Source organism: Pan troglodytes, chromosome 4 (assembly GCF_028858775.2).
Source record: "Pan troglodytes isolate AG18354 chromosome 4, NHGRI_mPanTro3-v2.0_pri, whole genome shotgun sequence".
Taxonomy (NCBI): domain Eukaryota; kingdom Metazoa; phylum Chordata; class Mammalia; order Primates; family Hominidae; genus Pan; species Pan troglodytes.
This window is the reverse complement of record NC_072402.2, coordinates 92,106,045-92,122,921: the sequence shown is the minus strand read 5'-3', so window position 1 is coordinate 92,122,921 and position 16,877 is coordinate 92,106,045. Positions and strand designations below refer to the sequence as shown.

At 35.3% G+C, this 16,877-nt stretch overlaps 1 long non-coding RNA gene across 1 annotated transcript in view; it reads left to right on the top strand.

Annotated features, from left to right (window-relative positions):
* LOC107966564 (uncharacterized) overlaps window positions 1–16,424 on the top strand; it is a 67,093-nt gene extending 50,669 nt beyond the window's left edge. Inside the window, exons 3-4 of the long non-coding RNA XR_680240.5 lie at window positions 4,847–4,891; window positions 16,241–16,424. This is a non-coding gene — a long non-coding RNA (uncharacterized LOC107966564). The remainder of the gene's footprint in view (window positions 1–4,846; window positions 4,892–16,240) is intronic.
* The last annotated feature ends 453 nt before the right edge of the window (window positions 16,425–16,877 follow it).

Genomic DNA, 16,877 nt, shown 5'->3' with positions numbered 1-16,877 from the left:
GTTTTGATATAGATATGCATTGTGGAGTGAATAAATGAAGCTAACATATCTATTACTTCATATACTTTTTTTTATGGTGATAACATTTAAATTTTTTTAAGCAAATTTGAAATATAAATTACATTATTATTAACTATAGTCTCTATGATATCAATAGATCTTCTAATTCCTCTTGTTTAATTTAAACTCTGTACCCTTTAACCAGTATTTCCTTTTCTCCTCACCCTCTCCCCCACAGTCTCTGGCAACCATTATTCTACTCTGTACTTCTATGAGTTTGAATTCTTTAGATTACACATATAAGTGAGATCATGAAGTATTTGTGCTTCTTTGACTGGAATATTTTACTAAGGATAATATTCCCCATGTTCATTCATGTTGTCATAAATGTCAGAATTTTCTTCTTTTTAAAGGCTGTATGCCATTCTATTGTGTATATATATCACATTTTATTTATGTTTTTATTTGTTGATGGACACCTAGGTTGATTCCACATTTTAGCTATTATGAATAATGCTGCAATGAACATTGAAATACACACATGTCTTTGACATACTGATTTCAAATCCTGTGGATAAATACACAGAAGTGGGATTCCTGGAGCCTATATTAATTCTATTTTCAGTTTTTTATGGAACATGAATATTGTTTTCTAATTTGCATTTCCACCAACAAAGTACAAGAGTTTCTTTTTCTTGACATCCTCAAGAACACTTGTTATCTTTTGTCTTTTTTGTAATAGCCATCCTAACAGGCATGAGGTGATACCACATTGTAGTTTTAATTTGCATTTCTCTGATGATTTGTAAGTATACATGTTAATGATCACTTATGATTTTATCTCAATGGAAAATTCTGAAGTTCAAAAGCCTTTGTAAAGCATCAATATGTGCCTAATACATTAATACTATAATGGCTAAAAAGAGCTAACTCAATGAAGCAAAAAATGTATCTAGTTAAGCTTAATGTATAGGAAAAAAAGAGGAGTACTTACCAGAGTGATTGAAAGGAAATGATCAGATTTGAACTTGTGTCTAATTAGTGTTGGACAACTCTTAGTGATTACTGTTTAATAACTAGATATTAAACAGTAATGTGAGAATTAGAAAAAAATATTTTAGTTGGTAAAGTTTCTACTTGAAATGTGTAATTTTAATTACATTCTAAATAAATGGAATCCATTGTTAAAACTGAACTCTAATATTGATTGGGTTGCAATTCCCAATGTTTGTTTCAAGACAAAATCTGTTGAATAAGTTTCTTTTCCCTTTAAAGCTATTTGAGTGGCTTATCAAAACTAATTGACAATAATTTAATTAGTAACTAGTGAATAAACTTCATATCTAATTTATTAAAATATTAAACCTAAAAATTAGGTAAACCCCTTCTACTTTAGCTGATGGGATTTTCAAATCTTTGAGTTAAGGTAGAAATAGTTGAAAAACCTTGAATCTATAATTTTGGAACAGGACTCCTACTCTTATAATTGGTCAGTATATTACTTGGAAAAAATATTGTTTTTATTGACTACTTTTCTTAAGATAATTTATGTATTTCAGAGCTAATTTGCAGTAGCGAATTGTTTGAACTTTAAGAGATCATTGATTTTTATTTTATATTATGTTACTCATTAGACCTAATTGATAAAAACAATGATATAGTTTGTTTGTAAATCAAAGAGATTATTTTCATAATTTTTATTCAAATCAGTATTATTTAGTTTTTATATCTAAATATGTATTGTTTGTAGCAGCGGTCCCCAACCTTTTTGGTACCAGAGAGCAGTTTCATGGAAGAAAATTTTTTCATGGACCAGGGGTGGGGGAATTGTTATGGGATGATTCAAATACATTTATTGTGCACTTTATTTCTGTTATTACATTGTAATACACAATGAAACGAATATACAACTTACCATAATGTAGAATCAGTAAGAGCTCTGAGATTGTTTTCCTGCAACTAGACAGTCCTATCTGGGGGTGATGGGAGACACTGACATGGCATGTCCAGTTCACAATAGGGTTCATGCTCCTATGAGAATCTAATGTTGCTGCTGATTTGACAGGACATAGAGCTCAGGTGGTAATGCAAGTGATAAGGATTGGCTGTAAACACAGATGAAGCTTTGTTGGCTTTATGGTCCATGGCCCAAGGGTTGGGGACTCCTGGTTTATGGAATAATGGACTATCTATACTGGTATTTCTTAGAAAATATAATAGCTTCATACCTTTGGTAAGCTATTAGCCAATAAATGCAGGAAACATACTAACAAAACAGCTTATATATTTTGGGATCAGCATTATAGGTATATTACACATTATTTAAACTTTATAATTTTACCAAAGGATATTAGATGACTATCATAATATACAAATTACTATTGTAGGTGTTAGTGAAATTATTTTATTGAAGTTCAATATGTATGCCATGCAACTGGAAGACTAAAGATTTTCATTTTTATCTGTTTGGCTGCTGAACATAGCTCAAGGACCAATAGATGCTAAATTGTAGCAGTTCTTATCTTCAATTTAGTAATATGTCAATATTTACATAAATACATGCAAAGAAAAATATGTAAATGCCAGAATATATACAGATGATAACTTAGGGCAATGTGCCATTTATAAAATAATTGCATCTTTAGTGATTTTTGACATATTCATATACTTTAAATAAAATAAAGTACATTTATATGATTGTTACACATGTGGGGAATTATCAGCAGAGAATATCAGTGTGATTAGATTTGCACCTTAGATGTATTATCTTAGTGGGAGTGTAAGAGAAGGCCTGGAGGCTTGGAAAACTGGAGAAAAGACCATCTATTTAATGACTGCTCTATGTTTCTGGCAAGACACTAGCAAGACACAATAAAATACGAACAATTGGCCTAGGAAGAAACAGAGAAATTTGCAATTATATTTATATGTTTCAACATATATTTGAGTCAACAATATTTGAGTTTTCAAGTAAAAGAGAGTAAATATGAATTGATTAAGTTACTGTATTGACTGGGAGGGGATTCAGCATTGGATGTAATGAATTCATGGGTGTACCTACTATATAAAGTATTAAAGTATTTCCCATGATTTCTCAGCTGCCTCAATATTTTGATATTTGTATTCCAACAGAATAATTAAAAATATCTTAGGTAATTTCTCTTGCTCAAGTGGATGGGTCATTTTATTATACACAGATTAATGATTCAATTCTGACGAAGGGCAAATGAAAGATAAAATTTGCATGTACAGTGAAATAATTACTTTGGCTGCCAAATTTTATGATCTTAAGTGGAAATATTCTTATAAAAATTCTCCTGAAGTTTTGCTAATAATTTTTTTCATACCTTGTATTATGCCAAAGATCCTAGTTCAACAAGGTATTTTCAACTTCCTCCTAAGCCTGGTTATTATCTGCTAATCTTTTCCTAAATTAGGTATCTGAACCAATTCACTTGCTTGTCTCTTATCATATTATCTGAAAACCAGTTCACACAAATCATTACCTAATAAGCTTGAGAAAGGACTCATTGTAAAACTTTCTCTTAGAGATTTACCTTATACAGTAGCATGTTAGATTGATGAGGGATTTTGTTTCAATTTTCATAAATTATAAAAGTCTTAAGTTGATACATTAATACATGTTTAAATGTGCATATCCTTCTGTAACCAATACTGAACAAAAATATAGAAATGTACTCAACACTAGAAAGTTCCTTATCCCTCCAATTAGTTAGTATTACTGCTCCCTCTCTCAGCATAAGGTTAGCGACCATTCTGTCTTTTGTAATCTTTGATTAATTTTACTTGTTTTGAAATCCATATAAATAAAATCATATGGTTTTCCTTCTTTTGTATCTGATTCTTTTGATTAATATTAAGAATAGGAGATTCATCCACACTGTGGCAATGAATTTTCCCATTCTAATGTCTCTTATGGACATTTGATCTGGTTTAAACTTTGGCTATTAAGAAAAATATTTATATGAAAATTTATGCAATTTTGGTGAACATATGCACTAGTTTATTTTGAGCATATGCTCAGGAGTGTGATTGATGGGTCACAAGCTATAGATTTGCCCCGATTTGGTGAGTTCTGCATTCAATCTATAGATTAATTTGGAAAGAATTAAAATTTTACCAGTGTTGAGATTTCCTACACTTGTAAATGTATATCACTCTGTTTAGGACTTTTTTTCATTAAAATTTGCAATCTTCAATCGAGAGGTCCTACAAACTTTTGTTATATTTATTCTGTGCATTTTACATTTTTATGCTATTGTATGCAACATTATTTTATAATTTGATTTTCAACTTGATCTTTCTAGTGTCTAGAAATACAATTGATATTTATATATTGGCCTATATTCTTGTGCCTTGATAAATTTACTTATGTGTAAAACACAAGGCTAACAATTGATGTAGTGAACCACAGAATCAAGCCCAGATGTCTGACAAAACAAAACATGAAATTTGAAAAACCCGAACCACATTATGGAAAAAGTAGTATCTATGGAAAACAAGTAAGACTAATCTGTGACTAGCGTACGTTTCAGAACGCATTCCAGCAGGAGCTTAATAGAGAACAAAATGGAAGCCAAAATTAAAACAAAATATGTGAAAACTTGAAGAGAAACACTATCCTCAAATTAAATCCACCAAATGGGCTTAGTAGGAATGACAAAATATCTTTCAAAACGATTTCTACTGTTATTTTAGCGTTGAATTAAAATTCTGAAAACCTTTAAAAGAATTATAAAATTATACAATATATACCATAATTAAATTTGCTTCACATTTTATGCAACACTCAATACTAAAACGAGAAATGTCTTCAAATCTCTAGGAGAAAATAGTATCATCTCAGCCTTCTATGAAATCAAGGCAATATGTGAGTATTATTTTAAAATATTTTTCTCAAAATACAGAAAAATGCATACAAGTATGATGAACTCTTACTATTCTAAGCAATTATATGAAGTAGATTTGGGGAAGAGGGAAGAGAATGTCAAGACATAACTACTACCATAAAGAAAGAAATGGGATGACTAGAAGTACATAAGTGGCATTCGGTTACCTTCCATCCTAAGAACCAAGGTGCTGAATAAAAATAGACTTACCATCAGGAGGCCATTAATAAGGATTCTTAATTACTAATACTCAGTTGATTGCAGCTGGATATCCAGTGACCAAGAGACCCTGCACAGCTAACCTCCCAGTCTCTGATCAATAAAATTCCGACAGAGGAATTAGAAGGAAAGCAGAGCAAGATGGCCATATAAAACTCTCCACAGATTGTCCTTCCCATAAGAACAATACATTTAACAACTATCTATACAAAAACTACCTTCCTAATAACTAAAACTCAGGTGAGCTATCAGAGTGTGTGGTTTTAATATTATATCACAGAAAGAGGCAATGAGGAAGATAAAAAAAAGACAGTCTTTACAAGCCAATGCCATTCCATCCCCATTCCCCAGCAGCCATGTGGTACAGACAGAGAATCTGTGTGTTTCGTGGAGGGAGAGTGAAGTGACTGTGGGACTCTGTATTGGAACCCAGAGCTGCCCTGACCCCAGTGGAAAGCAACAGCAGGCAAAACTCAATTGATGCTCATGGAGGCAGCATATAGACCAGCCCCAGACAAAAGAGAATTGTCAATTCCAGTGGTCAGAATAAGAGTTTCAGCAAGGCTTGACACCATGGGCCAAAGTGCTCTGAAGTTCTGAACAAACTTGAAAGGCAGTCTAGGTCACAAGTCTCAGTGCTGTGATAGGCTTAGAGCCAGTAAACTTAGGGGGCTCACAACCTAAGGAAACACCAGCTACGCCATCCGTGGGGGTGCTTGTGCCACCTCTTCTTCATCCCCAGGCTGTGCAGCATGCAGTACTGAAAAAGATTGCTTCATTTCACTTGAGGAGAGGAGAGGGAAGAGTGAAGATGACTTTGTCTTGCAACTTGGATACCAGCTGAACCACCATGGAATCGGGAATCAGGAAGTGTCCTTAGGCATCTATTTCAGACACCAACTCCCAGATGACATTTCTAGAAGTGCCCTGGGCTAGAATGGAATCCACTGCCTTGAAAGGAAGGGCCCAGTCCTGGCAGAATTTTTCAGCTTCTGACTAAAGAGGCCTTGGGCCCTGAATAATTAGCACCAGTGGCCAGATAGTACACACCATGGGCCTTGGGTGAGACTCTGAGATGTACTGGTTTCAGGTGTCATCCAGTACATTTGTAGCTGTGGTGGATACAAGGAGTGACTCCTGTTTGCGAAAAGCAGAGGGAAGAGTAAAGTAGGCTTTATATTGCAGCGTACATACCAGCTCAGGCACAGAGGGGTAGAACACTAAGTGAGTTCTTGACATCCCCAATTCCAGGCACTGACACTTGGACAGTGTTTATGGATCTGTCCTGGGCTAGAGGGGAGTCCAATGCCCTGAAGGGTGAGTACCAGGACTGGAAGCATTTATCACAAGCTGACTGAAGAACGCTTGGACCTTGAGTGAAAATCAGCAGTATCTGGCAATACGCTTAATGGGCCTGTGGCGGTGGCCGTGGAGAAAAACTACTGTGCTTGTGTAAAGGGAAGAGAAGAGTTGGAAGGAATTTGGCTTGTGGCTAGGGTGCGTGTTCAACTACAGTAGAATAAAGTAATAGGTACATTTGTAAGGTTTTCAACTTTAGGCTCTGGCTCCAAGATGGTATCTCTGAACCTGCCCGGGGCCATGGTGAACTCTCCACCCAGAAGGGAAAGGCACAAGCTTGGCTGACTTCACCAGCTGTTGATTGTAGGGCCCTAGACCCTCAAATGAATATAGACAGGTGATAGCAAGGTAGTAGTTACAGTGGGCCTTGTGTGAGACCCATTGCTATGCAGTCTTCTGGTCTCACCCAGTGCAGTCCCAGTGGTGGCAGCCACAGGGGTGCTTATGACACCTCCCCCACAGTTCCAGGCAGCTCAGCGCAGAGAGATATACTCCATTTCTTTGAGATAAAATAAGGGAAACAAATAAAATTATTACATACCTTCTCCTGAAGCTAACCCACATTGATTAAGGCACTCTATCTATAATATTCTCCAAATACAAAGTAGAGCAAAATTTCCTTTGCTTCTACCTCCCTCCTCAAGAAAAGAAACAAGTAGATGTATTTGTTTGTATCCTGACATCTGTGTATCCTCATCCACACTGTTTCTACCCTGGTGAGTAGAAATGTTGGATCTTTGGGAAAGGACTTTTGCCTTGTCCTTGCAGCTTTCTCTTCTCCACCAACTCCACCAAGGAAAGACATTCCATTTTTCCTTCTATCCTGATGGGAAAGAAATCTACATCATACCCTTCATTTCCCCTAGTGATATCTGCCTTTTACTTACCTTGAGAAATAATGGCAAAATGGTTACAAGGACAGAAATTTTTGCAACAACAAATTCATTCAGAATCATTTCAAAAATTAAATTACTATCATTCACAAAAGTAATAACTTAAATGCTTTTCAGAAGCTGATGGGTTTAAAATGATAAGTAAAATGTCAAAAGGGCAATTGGAAGTAGTTTAAACAGCTTTATAGGGTCACCCTTTTTTCATTCTCTTTACACTTTTCTATTTTGATTTCTATTTTATAATGTTAACTTCTTGTTATTTCTGGGTATCCCAGATTAATCATTGAGGTTAAGACTCTGAAGGCTAGTGTAGTAAAATATTGCAGACCAAATAAAGGTGTCATAGTGACACAGTAAAATATAATATAAAAGTGAATTATATTCAAAATAATGAAATCGTTTCATGCATATGATAAAATATATGATGATGAATCAAATGACATGAAGTATTTTTTTCCTAAAAATGTTATTAAGACATTAGGTAATGGAGAAAGAAGTAATAAGATAATAATAGTATGACCTCAGTTAAAATATTTGTAGAAAAATCAGTTGAAATTCTCATTCTTTACTCACTTTCCAAGATAAGTTTTTAAAATTAAATGATAATGTAAATATTAAAGCAAATTCACACAGTACTTATATACTATCTGCATAGAAAGGGGTTTCTAAGCACAAGGTAATAAATTAAAAAAGGAAATAAACAATGATTTGAGAACTTACTAATGAAAATATATTTTATATCAAAGGAATCATAACCAAAATCAAAGCAAAATTACAAGTTAAGAAAAATGTGTAGGCTACATTCTCATCTATATATCTGAAAGTAAAACATTATATCTCCCAACAGAAAAATCAGCAAATTTTATGAATCCAGAGATCTAAAACAAATGCCAAATTAACATATTTAAAATGTAAAACTTCAGCAGTAATTATAGACATATTATTGGAGAGATAGTAAAATAATACTGAAAATATGAGAAAAGAGATAACTTTGAATATTAAACAAAAATATTAAAGATAAAATTCCCAGGAGTTATCTTGTAAAGAAACAGTTGAACCTCATCTGTATTGAAGGCATTTACATGCAAAAAGAGAAAAATATGTTAAGTCAAAAAAGTGGCTACATAACAATTAGAACAAAGACAGAAATTTATAAAGGCCAATTTTAGCAGTGTCAGCACAACTTCTACCAAGAATAGAGTGATGCCCTCTATACTTGGTATGTTTATGTCTTTTGCTAAGCTGAAGTTAGAAAAATATCAGAAATATTGCCCATAAAAGAGGAATACGTTAAACCCTATTAACCTGAATCCCTACTTAATCTTCAATTTGCATTTAATTAGATGACCTGTGTAGTATGTCTATGTAAAAAAATAGTGCCTTGAGCTGGCACTACTCTACAGTATATTTTGGTTCTGGCAAGTGATTAAATTGGAATTCTTGAGAGGAGTGTCCTTGTAAGATGTATTAGCATATTAGAATCCCATGTGTAAGAAAGTCTATGACTCTACCACGATTGATCTTCTGAGTGAGTAGCTGAGGGTTTAACATAGTTTAAGGTTGATTTACCAAGACAAATATACTCTCGGAAGAACTGGTTAGTATGCTCACCCAATCACCTCTCCTTCCTTTGGATACTTTTCTTAAAGTATCCATGGCCGGATGCCATGCTCCTCAAGAAACTACATAATAAGGGAATAATTTTAAAAAAAAACTATTTGCTCAATATATGTATATATACTCTCAACTGTATTCATAACAAAATAAGAAGAAAATATTCATGGTAATTACAATCCCCAAGGGTCACGAGGTCATAAATGATATTTATAGCTAACTTATTCTACTACCCATTCTGTATTCCCTTTGCCTTCATCAAGAACTTTAGCTGTTTATTGTTCTTTACCTGGTGGAGTGACCAAAATTTTAATCCTGAAGGATCTATGCCATAAGTAGTTCTCCCCAGATTGCATTATAATTTTCTATTTATTTCAATCACAGAATATAATAAAACTAAGAGATACTCTGAGAGATCACTCATATTCTAGACCTACTCTTCCTTACCTCTCTGATGGAATAGCCCAGTTTCCCCTTGGTAGCCCTCATCAGTTGCCCCAGCCAACCCCATAACTCCTTTCTTCGCCTGTTGATTCAGAATTAGTAGCCCAAAGTGGCCAGGTTGACAGGCTTAACTTTCAGTTCAATGGAATTATTGCTGTGTCTCCTGGTACATGCATTCCTCTCTATGAACCTGATTACCTACATGCCAGCAGAGCATAAAGTTACAAAACAGGAAGCAACAATTTTGCTCCTGAGTCACTATGGGAATGTCAAGTGGTACCACTCTTATTTCCACCCCATGATTCCTGAACCCATAAATCCTGAGTATCAGAGAAAAAGTACTATATATTGGATATGATTGAAAGCATATACAACTTTCTGGAGAAGCTAGTCCTGGCCCTGCAAGGCACTGCCACCTAGCTGGTGCTGAAACTGGGTCTTCAAAAACATCTTAGCCAGGCGTGGTGGCTCACACCTGTAATCCCAGCACTTCGGGAGGCCGAAGCAGGCAGATAATTTGAGCTCACAAGTTTGAGACCAGCCTGGGCAATGTGGCGAAACTCTGTCTCTACAAAAAGTACAAAAAAGTAGCCAGGTGTGGTGGCACGCACATGTAGTCCCACATACTCAGGAAGCTGAGGTGGGAGGAAGGCTTGAGTCCAGGAGGCAGAGGTTTCAGTGAGCTGAGATGGCGCCACTGCACTCCAGCCTGGGCAATAGACCCAGACCTTGTCCCAAAACAAAACAAACAAAAACAAAACAAACAAAATAGACATCTAACTGTTCTATCAAGCTAATTCCTTAAGGATGATGGGGAATGTGATAAGACCAGTGAATTTCACAAGCATAGGCCCATTGCCATAATTCTCTGGCTATTAAATGTGTTCTTTGGTCAGAATGCTGCATGTAATACCACAGGAGTAGAGCAGGCATTCTGTTCATAAGTCCACAGATGATAGTTTTGGCAGAACCATAGCATGCACGGAAGATAAATCCAACCAGAGTAAGTATCAATTCCATTATGGACAAAACACTGTCCCTTACATGATGGAAGCATTCCAATGTAATCAATCTGCCGCCAGGTAGATGGCTGATCACCCCCAAGGGATAGTGATATATTGAGCATTCAGTGTTGGACTCTGCTACAGACTGGGCACTCAGCAGTGGCCATAGGCAGGTCAGTCTTGGTGAGTGGAAGTCCATGTTGCTGAGCCGTAACCTTAATCCCTGACACCATGGCTACTTTGTTCATGAGCCCATTGGGGAATGATAGGATTGAGTATGGAAAAAAGCAGAATGGAATCCCCCAAAGGGTCATGCTATTCACTTGATTATTAAAATCCTCCTTTTCTGAGATCAGTCTTTGGTGAGCATTTACATGAAACACAAATATCTTTATATATTTTGTCCATTTAGAGAGGTCAATCCTCATACCTATTCCACTATTTTTTTTTTTGTTATTAATTTTTCACTCATGGTTGTTCTAAGTCTTTCACCATCTGGCCAAACCATTAGCTACAGTCCACGAATCAGTACCATCATCTCTTGATAACCGTGGAGGATTGGTTCCAGGACCTCCTGCAGATACCAAAATCCATGGATAACCTAGTTTCAGATATAAAATAATGTAGTATTTGCATATAACCTGTGCACATTGTCCCGTATACTTTAAGTCATCCCTGGATTACTTATAATACTTAATGCAATGTAAATACTATGTAAATAGTTGTTGTACTGTATTGTTTAAAAAAGATAAAAAATCTATACACATTCATTACAGGTGAAATTCATTTTTTTTTTTACATAATTTTGATCTATGGCTGGTTGAATCCACAGATGTGGGGAAGGTAGTGTAGCAGGTGTGAACACCACAGGCATTTGGGCCAATTGTTCTTGTAACTTACTTGGGCCTTCAAGGCCTGCTTGAGCCTGATCATATGTATATACCACTTCCATTTCAGAATAGACTGTTGCAGTGCATGTCCAACTTAATAGATTAGTGGGTCAGATAACACCTACTTTATAATGAGCAGCTCAAGTGTCATGATAATTTGGGGGGCCATGGTCGAGTGCACAGTTTCTATTAAGGCCCAGTAGCAGGCCAAGGTCTGTCTCTCACAAGGTGAGTAGTTATCTGCAAAAGATAGCATACTGTTGATAAAAATCCTAAAGAACTGTGTTATGATTCACCTATGGGCACTTGTCACAGGATAAAAACAGTATTCTTATCTACAACTGACGCTTCAGGCTCCATTGGAACTAATGGATCATATGGTCCAAGTGGCAGAGCAGCTTGCTCAGCAGCCTGGATCAGTTTTTACAAGTGTTACAGCAGAACTGATTGTATTGATCATAATAAAGGATGGGAAAGAGAATGTTAAAATTCTTGCACAAAACCAACAGCGTTGCTGGGAGGAGGAATATTCTGTGTGCAAACCAATTCTAGTTTTCTTCTCCTGCTAGGGTAAAGCCAAAAAGATCTCAACTGCTGAAACCAGGAGCACATTTCAAAGCTATATTGTCCATAGAGGCTGAAATGACGATGTCTAGCACACTTAATTATTAGACAACATGTGCTTCATACTTTTTATTCCGCTATCATAGTGAAGAATGTTAAAATACATAAATTGCATCTTTTTTAATCATAAAGAGAATTATATGCAAAAATGAATATTTCAACAAATTAAAGTCATAATTTTTTAAAGACCCATTTTATTTATTTATTTTTTCCTTAAAAATATTTATTTCATTAATCTAAAATAATTTTCTTGGTGATTATCATGTCCAGAGGAATATTCTAGTTTGAGCTGCTTATATTTTTTTCAAAATGTAAAAGGAAATCCTCTCTGAGACCATGTCTCTTTCACACTAAAATTCAAATATAAAATTGCTAATAACTTTAATTTGTTAAAGATCTTAATTTCTGAGTTTAAGAACCATCTATCATTTATAACAGGAAATAAAAGAAAATAAAATTGACTCTAATAACATGACTCATGATAATTTTAGCCGTATTCTCCATCAGCAATAACTGTAACCTAATAAATTGACAGTGGATATTTCCTCCTTGAACACAATTAGTAATGACCCTTTTCTTTTATTATGATGCCCAGTTGTCCTCAGATAAGACTGTGAGATTAACTACTGTGGCAAGCCTGCTGAGATTATACAAGTATGTAGCCTGCTGTTTCAGTTAGCAATGACTTGAGAAAAAAACAATAATTATATATGTATATATGTATACATATAAATATATAATTTGTGCTGGATATATGTAGACACACACACATACATATGTATAACCATAGGTTCCTGTGGTTGACTCCTTACACATTTCACTTCAGTTTCAATTTCATGTAGATCTGTATGAGTTTCAAATCAGGTGAAAAATCATATCATTATGGCCCAGCAGGGGCATAAAATAATTTCACTGAAGCCCAGCTGGTTTGAAATGCAATGACTGAAAATCAGGTAAGATTTACATATTGGCAGCTTTGAAAATCAAAGCTTTACACACCTCTGATTACATTTAAATTAGAATTCACAGTAAAGGTCACAAGTTGTACCCAATTGTAATGATCTGACTATAACCCTGGAACTATCTCAAACTTATTGCTCTAGGGCTGGCTTGCCAGTGTCAGGTGCCATCAGTCTCACCAGGCAGAGATGAGGGCACAGGGTGGAACTCTGCACACCTCATGCCTAAGTCATGACCACACAACTCTAAGAGTATAACACATTATCCATCACGTCTCCTAAAAAATTCACCCTCAGTATTCTGTAGGATCCTCTTATCAATGGGTTTCACTTTGCACAATTTCAGTTACTCAGAGGTCAGTTGCATTCTGAAAATACTACATGAAAAATTCCAGAAATTAGCAATTCATGTTTTAAATTGTGAGTTGTTCTGAGTTGGGTGATGAAATCTTGCACCACCCTGCTTCATCTTGTCTGAGATGTGACTCATCCCTTTGTCCAGTGTATCCAGGCTGTGCACACTCACACTACCTCCTTGTGAGTCACTTAGTAGCAGACTTGGTTATCAAAATGACATAGTATGGTTTGTATAGGGTTTGGTACTATCCACAGTTTCAGGCATCCACTGGGGTTCTAGAAAGGTAAGCCCTGTGGATAAGTGGGGGATGCAATTTATGTCACAGCGTTTGATGTCTATATCCTAAGCTTAATGAAGTGTAGTAGTGAGGATATTTCAATTATTTTAATTGTTTACAAGGTTATGACTTGTGATCATTGAAACAAATGTCCTTTTCTCTTCCTCTTGTTTTTGTCTCCTGCTTTTCAGATCATAGAAAAATTAGGGTTACTCACCCCTGTTATCCCAGTACTTTGGGAGGCTGAGGCGGGTGGATCACTTGAGAACAGGAGTTCAAGACCAGCCTGGCCAATGTAGCGAAACCCTGTCTGTACTAAAAATACAAAAAATTACCTGTTCATGGTGGTGGACGCCTCCAATCCCAGCTACTCGGGAGAATGAGGCAGGAGAATCTGTTGAACCTGGGAGGCATAGGTTACAGTAAGCCGAGATCACGCCGCTGCACTCTATCCTGGGTGACAGAGTGAGACTCCATCTCGGAAAAAAAAAAAAAAAATTAGGGTGACGTGATTAAATACATATTTAAGATAAATATACACATAATCAATACTCATTTCTATACACTATTGCATTTCCATTATATTTACAGGATTACTTATAGCTAAAATTGATTTAATTTGACCTATCTCTCCTTTATTTTGGGAATTAGCTGTAAACACATGTTAATTTTATGGATCTTCTAACAGGCATTTTTTGCTAACTAGGTTTAGATTTCCCTAAAGCATTGAAAATTAAGGCAGGGTAAAGAAAGCTAGAGCCATCACTTCTTATTCACCATTGTTATTCTAAATTTATAAATATCCTTTAGAAAAAAAACTAAACCAAGTATTTTTCATCCATTTTATAATATATTCTACCACACGAACCATATAAAACAGTTAAGAAAACGTTCTTTTATACCTAAAAAAGTCAAATTATCTAATTAAATAAAGGTAATATTCAATCTATTTTTCTATCCCTCTTATAACAACAAACAGCTTTAGCCTCTTTCTCAGGTCTTTCTCTGCCTATGCGTCCATCCTTTCATAATCTCCAAATGCTTACATAATTTTTACACAGATTCCTTTTCAAAATTTTTTATAGCAACTTTTCAACTGGTTTCAATTATATGAAGTACGAGTCTTTTTTTAAGAGTCAGTGTTTTCTGTAAAAATCTCAATTTCTTTCTCATCTTTACTCTGGATTAAAATCTGCATTCTTAGTATTTTCTTGTCATTTTCTCATTCAACATTAATTCAAGAAATACCTATTCAGGGCCTACCATGTAGCAAGCACAGTTAAAAGTGTTGGGTGGAGATGACCGTGACAAGCTCCTATTCTCAAGAACCTCACAGATGAGAATAATGAGATTGTATGATTAGTAATAAAGATTCAGATCAGACTAATACAGTAAATGCTTATGAATTTATGTTGCCTTAGCATCCATTTCGAATACACGTTTAACTTTCTCAGACCAAGAGCAGTACAGTTTCAGTTCTACACAGTTTTCAGCTCTACACCCAGCACAAATGGTTCAAGCCTGTGGCCACAGATAAGAAGTTAAAGGAATCTCTCCTGCCTAGAAGCCTGGGCTCCCCACCTTCTCTCTGCTTTCCTTAAAATGACCATTCTGGCATTTGCCTGTGAATTTAAGGTGACCCATGCCTTTTTCTCATATATGCTGTTAATTTCCAGAACTTTTTTACCTCCCTTTCTTCCTGCCTGCCGTGTGTTCCCTGACCTGTGTGGCCTCCAGGCTTGCAGTATATACCCCACGTTCTGTAAGAACTAAAAACTCAAACTTTCACAGTGTGGCTCTTGCTGAAACCTTGCCAGCAATCCCACCAGTAGGCTGGCTGCCTGAAGGCACCCCTGCAGGTGGATCTCCTACTAGTGTTTTCTCAGGGCCTCTGAAACTGCTAAGAACAGTAGCTATCAGCTAAGTTGATAGAGAAACTCCATGAAGAGTTTCATTCAAAACAAATCAATAGAATACTCGATATTCCCCAGCATGAGAGGAAAGAAGTGTGGAATCAGGCTTCATACTGAAGGTAATTCTAGCCTTGAATTGAAAAAAGACTCTTGCTTTCAAGGGCAACATTCTTATCTGCAGAAATGAACTGTGTTTTACACTGGAATCTCCGTGTGACCAGTTTTTTCCTAATTATTCAGGTCCTTGCTCTTTCCAAGAAAATGTCAGCATTTTAAAATTTGACATTTTAAAAGACCCAGAGTGTTTTGACATCAAATCAAATATAAGTTAATTTAAATTAGTTCACAAAATGTCACAAAGTGAGACAAAAGAATCCACTTTTTTCTCCAAAGTCACAACAAATTGTTTAATAAAGAAGAATAAATAAATAATTATGTGTAACAGATTGCCAGTCACTGTCTTTCATTTCCTTAAGAAGAATGGAGCAGACTAACTCTGCTAGAATTTCCTGATGTATTAGATCAGTATATATATTTTTTAAAATTTTTGGAATGTGACATGCAATAACTATTTTTCACTTTTATCTTGAAAAGTCATGTCAAATCTCAAAAGAAACACATGAACAACAGTAACAACAAAAAGCTATCTTAAAATTAGCCTCAATGTTGAAAGAAAAAGGTTGGAAGGTCATAATGTCACAACAATGAGTGGTTTTATAAATTGAATAAATTTATCTTTATGACAAACTCATTATATTTTTCTTATTTTACTTTAGTCATGTGAAAGTATATTCCAAACCCAGAACCTGAGCACAGATTGGGACTGAGAAACACTTGTCTAGATTGTCAGGCAATCTGTAACATCAGCAGTGGATGGAAAGAAGGAGAAAGATGAGTTTTATGGATGCTAACCCATCTATATGGCTTTGGAAAATAAAGTACTGCTGTTTTTTTTGTAAAGGATTTTTATTTTTTATCTTTACATACATCTCCCATTAAAAGGTTAAGACATTAGGGTTTTCTATTTATAACTTGACTTTTGTATATGCAAACACTGTTTTGGAAGATCTTGATGATAAACTCAGCAGATATGAACTGGTCTGGTACTACATGGTAGTATAAGGTATCTGATTTCCATCAGGGTATGATTACAATGTATACTTTATATCTAGAATTAATCTAATGTTTCTCCATTTTTTTTTCACAGACTCACATATATTTCACTTATTTATACTTCACAATATTTCAGCATTCTTTTGGGATTGCCTTTATTTGAGATTGGGTTTCCCACCACTTCTTTGAAAACTTCAGATGTATTATGCCTCTTAATAAGAAATCTGACATGATAAAATGACATAAATAACAGAGATAAAATCAGATGTATCTTAGTCATTGCTGAACTTTCAGTAAGCA